Raw genomic sequence first — 7,500 nt, 5'->3', positions numbered from 1 at the left:
ATAAACTGTGCTTTAGGAGAAAAGACAGGGTCATTCTGGAAATGTTCCCCAAGCCCTGAAGTCCACCGGTGAAGACCTGTGTCACATGTCTTAGTGCCTGTGTTTGACGGAGGGTGTGATCATTGATTCTGCTCCTATTAGCCACGTGTAGATAAACGTAACTGATGTAGGGAAGTGATTTTAGCATTTGTGTCTTTAAACAAACTTTCTGAACTGAAGATACACATGTAGAGACAGAGAGAAGGAGAGAGAGAGGGGGAAGAGGGAGGGAGAGAGAGAGAGAGAAGAGGGAGTTAGGGGGGAGAGAGGGAGAGAGGAGGGAGAGAGAGAGAGAGGGGGGAAGAGGGAGAGAAAGAGAGTGAGAGAGCAAATGAGCAAGAAGAAGAAGAAGCCATACTGCACTAGTTTTCTTCTGTGGTGTTTTCCTCTTCAGTGTGATTGGAGCAGTGGGAACTCTCAGCAGTACGGTGCAGATTGCACTCCAAAACCTTGAACTCTGACCCCAGCAGGGCTCAGCGCCAACCGTGAAGCTTATTTAGGTTGCCACAAGGAGCAGGAATATTTTAGCTTTGGGTGACAATTTTAAACACACACACACACAATCGCACCAATCCCCTGAAGGTAAGTGAGTATCTGTGCTGTCTCCGGGCAGTCCTGTGGAGGACTCTCTCTCTCTCTCTCTCTCTCTGTGTGTGTTAGTCCCTCAGCTCCCAAATCTCCACGCATTCCAGCATGCAGTGACGTGCTCAAGCACATACTCGTTCTCCCCCACTCCCACTCCTCTCTCTTTTCCTTTTTTGGCTTCTCTTCTTTTATCATTTACATCTGACACATTTATCCAACACAACTTCCAATCAGTGGCAGGGGTTGAACTGGTAACCTTCGGCTTACTAGGCCAGGACCTTAACCATTGAGCTACCACCGCTCTGTCCCCCTGTCAGCCAGCCTGTGCCTATGGCCAAGTGCCCGTGGTTCTGTGTGTTTCAGGAGGTGGACGTGGTCCTCCGTGATGTGTGTTTATGTAAGAAACCTGGAGCTCCGATGCTGTGGTACTGGCTAGCTTAGTGGTGCTAGCTGTGTTTAGGGTCTTACGGTTAGGGTCTTACGGTTCCGTTTCTCTTCTATCTATCTATCTATCTATCTATCTATCTATCTATCTATCTATCTATCTATCTATCTATCTGTCTGTCTGTCTGTCTATCCATCTGTCTATCTATCTATCTATTCCTGCATTCTTATCTTTCTCTTCTCTCTTTCTGCCTCTCTCTCTCTCTGTAACCCCACATCTCCTCCTCTATGTATCTCTCTCTGATGTTTATCGTATCTATAACCACGTCAGATTGAATTGGTCATTATCTCTCCTGCTCCCCGCGGCCACAGATATGGATAGCCGTGTGTGAGAGTGTGTGAGGGTGTGAGTGTGTGTGAGTTCGTGTGAGCATATGTGGGTGTTTGGAGGCTTGTAGTAGCTTTAATAATTTAGTAAGTGACTGCTACTATTCTCTTGTGTATCTCAGGGGGAAGAAGGAGAGAGGGAGAGAGAAGGAGAGAGAGAGAAAGGGAAAAAGAGGGGGACAGAGGGAGAGAGAGAGAGGGGGGAGATTTGACCATTTTTACAAGTAACCTCTGCACCTTTGTCAGTAGTAATTAATGTTGAAAATTCACATGAGAAATCACAGACTGAAATACATCAAATGACTGGTGAATAGCACATAGCAAAAAAAAAAAACCCTGTGAAATAACACTTTATTACTTATTGAGTAAACCCTTACAGTGTTTATGTGTCCAGTTGGACTTATATATCAAGGTGTTAATTAAAGTCTGATTAATACCAGGGATATGTTGATAGCTCTTCCTTAAAGACTGTGCACTTTTAAGAGTGGAAAACCACCTGGTGACATCATGGGAAGATTTCACAACAGTGACCGCAGCCTTTGGGTTTTCGCATCTCTTTGGTTTTAGGACAACGGACAGCACGCTGCATGCTGCAGGCTCTAGTGTGTGATATGGACGCCATGTCCACTGCTGGAGTGCTCAGCAGGACACACAGGTGTTCTGCTGTTAGTTTTTTTTCTGTTAAATTCAGGGGTGTTTCCCTTTTCACTTTTGACATGGCCATTAGTTCATGAGCAACGTTTCAGGACCATGGACAGGAACGTAAGGAACGTAAAGGAATCGCTCAAGTTTCTGGGATTCCTTGGAACATCTTAAAAATAAAATGATGATAAATGTATAAAATTCATGAATTGCTGATGGCTTCAGCTGTATACTAAGCTGTGCTTAGTTGGAACCAGAACGTACCTTGTGATAAAATCAAAAGAGAACATGCACCTCTCTCCAAACCATCATCCTCTGATCCTCTGATTGTCTTTTATTCTCCGTAAATGGCAGTCCTCCCCCCCAGCAAAGGGCCCATAATGCCATTGTTCCTTTGGAGACGCCGAGCAGAGTGTCCGGGGGGACGTTACGGTTATTGATTCTTTCGTGCCGATCCATTAGCGGCAACTGCCTGGTTTGTTTGGAGCGAGCGTGTCTCCCTCTGTGTCATCGATTGGGTTCCAGTGTCATAACACAGTTGAGCTTTTCAGGCAAATGACTGCCAGTTTCCCACCCACTCTGATGGATGAAGTTTAAAGCATCGCATGGACTCTTCTCTTCACTGGGATGTTCATGGACTCTTCACTGGGAACTTTTATGGGCTCTTCCCTTCTCTGGGAATGTTCATGAACTCTTCACTGGGAATGTTCATGGACTCTTCCCTTCACTGAGATGTTCATAGACTCTTCCCTTGACTGGAATGTTCATGGACTCATCCCTTCACTGGGAATGTTCATGGACTCTTCACTGAGAATGTTTCATCACCCTGTACTGGAAGAGAACACGTTTGTGGGGTAAACCCTTTTCATGCAGAAGACTGTATAATCAAGGGAAAGCAAACATAGAAATGCTTGGGTAAACACCACACACACACACACACACACACACGCACACACACACACACACACACACACACACACACACACACACACACACAGATATCTGCTCCATCTGCTGTCTTTTGCCCCGCAAAAGACTGTGTTCATGAGTCCTGCTGCATGTGCTAATATACTACAGATGAATGGATACACACACACACATGCACACACACACACACACACACACATACACACACACACACACACACACACACACACCCGGAGCTATGGCTTTCTACAGAATCGTGGCTTTACATATGCTCCTATGCTCCTCTGTTGAATTCATTATTCCCATGATATTCCACTGTATGAAGTCAACTTTTATGCTGTAAGGAGTTTTTGGGATTAGGTCCGGAATTTAATGGACCACTGCCCGGATACTAACGTTAATGCACCAGCAGAAATATTGCTGCATTGTCTGAAAGAACCTTGAACAAGCCTGCTGGCTTGTCGTCTGCACTGGGCCCAAATACCAGCTGGGGGGTGGAGGGGGGGTGTTTCAGTGGAAATCCACAACACCTTGCAGAAGCAGCTGGTAGGGAGGCAGGTAGCGTCCGTGTGCCTAATCAGAGCCCGCGGCAGCCCCGAGAGCTACGCCCGTCTGCGCTACGCCCATCTGCAGCAGGAGGAAAGGAGGAGGGGGAGGAAAGGGGCCAGCGATGCGGAGGAGTGTGGAAGATGGGGGCGCTGCGCAGTGCCGTGTGGGTGAATGGTAATTAGGGGTGTCGTTAACCAGGCAGAGGCCTGGAAAGTGTGCTGTGTGGGTGTTATCTGGATGTGTGAGTGTGTGTGTGTGTGTGTGTGTGTGTGTCTTAAGTAGACGTTTTCAGCAGTGTTGGGGAGGTTTTTCTGTGTGTGTGTGTGTGTGTGTGTGTTTGTGTGTGTGTGTGTGTGATTTTCACAGTTAACATTATCATTAGAGTAGTGCAGAGGTGCAATTTCTTTCATTTAAGAGCAAAAAAACTTGACAGCATGAAGTGAAAAGGTGGAGGTGTGTTATCTCCTCCTCTTTTCTCTCTCCCTCTGGTTCTCCTCCTCCTCTCGTCATCGGCTCTCTTGTTCTCCTCATCTCTTTCTCACTCTTTCAGTGAGAGGTCTCAGATTATGTGAGACTATAACAAGCTCATTTAAATATTTATCACCTCTCCTCTCTCTCTCTCTCTCTCTCTCTCTCTCTCTCTCTCTCTCTGAAATTTGTTGTAGCTCTGCACTATTTTGCAAAACACAAGCAGGGTCACACACACACACACACACGCACACGCACACACACATACACAAACACACACACGCGCGCGCACACACACACATACACAAACACACACATGCGCGTGCGCGCGCACGCATGCACGCACGCGCACACACACACACACACACACTTTTTATATCAGGGTAATATACTGTACTATTATGGATGAGATACTGCACTGACAAAAAGATCTCTCATGAGAATGTTTTTTCTCTTTTTTTCACCTGAGAACGTTTCTTTCTTTTATGCCTTCATATCCTCCCCCTCCATCTCTCTCTCTCTCTCTCTCCTTCTCTCTCTTTCTCTCCCTTTTGCGTTTCCTGTTTTTCCTCTGCAGTTTAAGGGTTTGACAGAAGAAAATGGCTCTGCCCTCCTTGTGGGGTGAAGGATCTCTGTGCACATTAACTATTTAAAGGGCCAGTAACACTATTCTGCCCCCCCCCCCAGCTTCCCACACCACTTTAAAGACAAACTGTGTGTCTCATAGTCTTATTCACACACACATTCACCAAGGGCATCATAATGGAGTGTGACGCAGACTAGGTCAGTACGGAGTGTCCGTAGTGACAGAGCCGTGGTGATTTGGGTTCACCACGGACGTGTGCTGTATTGATCAGATGTCCCTCGTGTGCGTCTGGAGGGACGTGATGGGGTGGGGGTGGGGGTGGGGGTGGGGGTGTTGCCTTGGCCTCCGACGCATTCCACGCCCTTTTCTCTTCTTTTTTGTATTCTTTTCTTTGTTTTCGGGAATTCTGTCTGGAACGCATTCGGAGCTGCGTGTCAGCTCTGACTTTCTAGACAGAGTCCACTTTGTCTTAACACTGGGTTTATTCTGGGTGAAGGACAGTTGGCCCCTCGAGACAGATCTCTCTGGAGTTCACTCTCAGCACTGGGATTAAAGATGGATTTGTGCGTGAGTGAGCTAATCTAAGGTTCACGCTCAACTTACGGCTGTACTAAGTTGAATGGAACAAAATTACTTTTGGTTCAGGCCAAAGTGACTTTAGATGGAGCCATTTAGTTCACTAACCAATAAATCCAGCTTCAAGGTGCAAACCCCAGGAGTCGTGTGATCTGGTTCAACTTTGTGTCTTTTTGGGCCAAGATTAAGCCCAGCTTTAAATTACACTGCCACTGGCAATTCAATATTGAAGATTCTTTTTAGACTACGGGGAGCCTTAATGTGCTTTCTGAAAACCTTTTTTCTCTTCTCTGACTTTGTATGTGTGTGTGTGTGTGTGTGTGTGTGTGTGTGTGTGTGTGTGTGTGTGTGTGTGTGTGTGTGTGTGTGAGCATGCGCACATGTGTGTGTCCAAAAACAAGGTTTAATACACATATATAATGCATTACTCAACGTCCTTAAAATTCACATGAACACATGTTGGTATTCTGGTATATGTTGGTATATGTTGGTATTCTGGTGTATGTTGGTATTCTAGTATATGTTGGTATTCTGGTGCATGTCGGTATTCTGGTGTATTCTGCTGTATTCTGCTGTATGTTGGTATGTGTTGGTATTCTGGTGTATGTTGGTATGTGTTGGTATTCTGATATATGTTGGTATTCTGGTGTATGTTGGTATTCTGGTGTATGTTGGTATGTGTTGGTATTCTGGTGTATGTTGGTATGTGTTGGTATTCTGGTGTATGTTGTTATTCTGGTATGTGGTGGTATTTTGGTATATATTGGTATTCTGGTGTATGTTGGTATTCTGGTGTAGGTGGGTATTCTGGTGTATGTTGGTATTCTGGTGTAGGTGGGTATTCTGGTGTATGTTGGTATTCTGATATATGTTGGTATTCTGGTGTAGGTGGGTATTCTGGTGTTTGTTGGTATTCTGGTATATGTTGGTATTCTGGTGTAGGTGGGTATTCTGGTGTTTGTTGGTATTCTGGTATATGTTGGTATTCTGGTGTAGGTGGGTATTCTGGTGTATGTTGGTATTCTGGTGTAGGTGGGTATTCTGGTGTATGTTGGTATTCTGATATATGTTGGTATTCTGGTGTAGGTGGGTATTCTGGTGTATGTTGGTATTCTGGTGTAGGTGGGTATTCTGGTGTTTGTTGGTATTCTGGTATATGTTGGTATTCTGGTGTAGGTGGGTATTCTGGTGTATGTTGGTATTCTGGTGTAGGTGGGTATTCTGGTGTATGTTGGTATTCTGATATATGTTGGTATTCTGGTGTAGGTGGGTATTCTGGTGTTTGTTGGTATTCTGGTATATGTTGGTATTCTGGTGTAGGTGGGTATTCTGGTGTATGTTGGTATTCTGATATATGTTGGTATTCTGGTGTAGGTGGGTATTCTGGTGTTTGTTGGTATTCTGGTATATGTTTGTATTCTGGTGTATGTTGGTATTCTGATATATGTTGGTATTCTGGTGTAGGTGGGTATTCTGGTGTTTGTTGGTATTCTGGTATATGTTTGTATTCTGGTGTAGGTGGGTATTCTGGTGTTTGTTGGTATTCTGGTATATGTTGGTATTCTGGTGTAGGTGGGTATTCTGGTGTATGTTGGTATTCTGATATATGTTGGTATTCTGGTGTAGGTGGGTATTCTGGTGTTTGTTGGTATTCTGGTGTAGGTGGGTATTCTGGTGTATGTTGGTATTCTGGTGTAGGTGGGTATTCTGGTGTTTGTTGGTATTCTGGTATATGTTTGTATTCTGGTGTAGGTGGGTATTCTGGTGTTTGTTGGTATTCTGTCCAGTGAAATGGAAAACAGAATTACACATAAGTACACAGAAGATTCTAAAACCATATATTCTAAAACACACTAATAAACGGGTAAAACCATAAAACCAAATGTTATCTTGTTTAAAAACCACTCAGAAGCTAATTAACAGCAGCAGACACAGCAAGGAATGATGATGACTGAAATACCACATACCAATTATTTCAGCATGTGGTAATTACCTTAAATGTTCTGTGTGAATGTAGGAAATAAAGAGTGTTTGTTTATATGTGTGTGTGCATGTGCACATATGTAAATTTGTGTGTGTGTGCACATGTGTGTGAGGTAGCACCTCCACCTCACTCAGACACCCCTCTATGGTAATGGGGCTCTGGGGACTGTGGATGTCCATGGACATTTGTGCTTGTTCTGTTATTAATCAATGTAATAATAACAACATATGTTTACTTATGTAGCCTGTTGTTATGGCGACTGCCCGCTGTAAGATGTAACGGTGATCGGTAAGGAGGCAGACGCATGTGCGGAGAAGAGAGAGATTTATTAAGGGCAAATCCGGAGTGGTAGTCATTAGGGTAGTCCAGGGTC

At 44.6% G+C, this 7,500-nt stretch overlaps 1 protein-coding gene and 1 long non-coding RNA gene across 4 annotated transcripts in view; one reads left to right on the top strand and one right to left on the bottom strand.

Annotated features, from left to right (window-relative positions):
- The window catches only part of spock1 (SPARC (osteonectin), cwcv and kazal like domains proteoglycan 1), a 185,425-nt gene that overhangs the window by 19,885 nt on the left and 158,040 nt on the right, over window positions 1-7,500 (top strand). The window lies entirely within an intron of this gene.
- Window positions 1,731-7,500, bottom strand: part of LOC113575611 (uncharacterized) — an 18,383-nt gene continuing 12,613 nt past the window's right edge. Inside the window, exon 4 of the long non-coding RNA XR_003410434.3 lies at window positions 1,731-2,868. This is a non-coding gene — a long non-coding RNA (uncharacterized LOC113575611). The remainder of the gene's footprint in view (window positions 2,869-7,500) is intronic.

This window comes from Electrophorus electricus, chromosome 4 (genome assembly GCF_041902795.1).
Source record: "Electrophorus electricus isolate QZ-2024a chromosome 4, ASM4190279v1, whole genome shotgun sequence".
Lineage (NCBI taxonomy): Eukaryota > Metazoa > Chordata > Actinopteri > Gymnotiformes > Gymnotidae > Electrophorus > Electrophorus electricus.
This window is presented reverse-complemented; position numbering and strand designations above follow the sequence as displayed.